The sequence below is a fragment of the Leucoraja erinacea genome, chromosome 36 (assembly GCF_028641065.1).
Source record: "Leucoraja erinacea ecotype New England chromosome 36, Leri_hhj_1, whole genome shotgun sequence".
In the NCBI taxonomy this organism is placed as follows: Eukaryota; Metazoa; Chordata; class Chondrichthyes; order Rajiformes; family Rajidae; genus Leucoraja; species Leucoraja erinaceus.
Genome location: NC_073412.1, coordinates 4,129,252 through 4,130,662, shown reverse-complemented (window position 1 = coordinate 4,130,662; position 1,411 = coordinate 4,129,252).

Genomic DNA, 1,411 nt, shown 5'->3' with positions numbered 1-1,411 from the left:
CTCCGCGCGGCCCCCGCTTCCGGTTTGGAAGCTGTCGTATGCTCGTGGGACCGGCCCTTAACTGTGCAAGATGATACAAAGGGTCCAGTGGATTTGACCATGAATTCTTTGCTTAGTTTGGCTTCTGAGCCGATAGATCCAGAAGAGTACTGAAGGGAGCTAATTCAATACTATTGGATAATGAAAGGAAAATCCTAGCGTGAAACACGATGTCTCTGGATGTCAGGCCCAAGTGATAACACACAGAATGCTGGAGTAACTCACCCATCCCTTCGCTCCAGAGATGCTGCCTGTCCCGCTGAATTACTCCAGCATTTTGTGTCTACATTGTATTTAAGCCAGCATCTGCAGTTCTTTGCTACACATTGTTGGCCGTTGTGGGTGAGTTGGGCCAAAGGGCCTGTTTCCACACTGTATCACTCTCTGACTCTGAAGGACCTGTCCAACGTACGCAACTTTTACAGGCGACTGCCGGCACAGGGTCATAGGTCGCCGAAATTTTCAACATGGTGAAAATTCAGTGGCGACCAGAAAGACACTACGACTCTTTGGAGACCACTCACGACCATACAGGTGACCCCCCCCCTGGCGACATGTTGCAGGTGACCTCTCACGGCCATACAGCCCTACGGTCATGAGAGTTCTCCAAAGAGTCGTAGCGTCTTCCTGGTCGCCGTTGAACTTTCAACATGTTGAAAATTTCGGCAACCTATGACGGGTTCCGCCTGTAAAGGTCTCGTAAGTGGGACAGGCCGTTAACTCTATCTGCATTTGAGTCTGAAGAAGGGTCTCGACCTGCAACGTCACCCATTTTCTCCGGGTTCTCCGGTTTCCTCTAATATTCCAAAGACGTGCAGAATTGTAGTAAAAAAAAAAAAAAAAAAAAAGAGTTTAATAATAATAATAATAATAATAAGAATAATAATAATAATAATAATAATAATAAATACTTTATTGATCTCCTCAGGGAAATTCAGAAACATAGAAACATAGAAATTAGGTGCAGGAGTATGGGCCATTCGGCCCTTCGAGCCTGCACCGCCATTCAATATGATCATGGCTGATCATCCAACTCAGTATCCCGTACCTGCCTTCTCTCCATACCCCCTGATCCCCTTAGCCACAAGGGCCACATCTAAGGGAGAGGCAGGGGAGAGAGAGGGAGATAGGGAAGGGGAGAGAGAGAGTGAGAGAGGTAGAGAGGGAGAGAGGACGAGAAGGAGAGAGGGAGATATATCTATTTTATTTGCCATTGAAATTGGAGGTCAATTGGGGCAGCACAGAACTAGTGTGCGAGTGGTCGATGGCCATGAACTCCATGGGCCAAAGAGCATGCCTCTTTCTAAACGCTGGACTCTAAACTTTAATTCATTGACTGTGCAGTGCTTTGGTGGCTCGAGTGGGGGAAGCT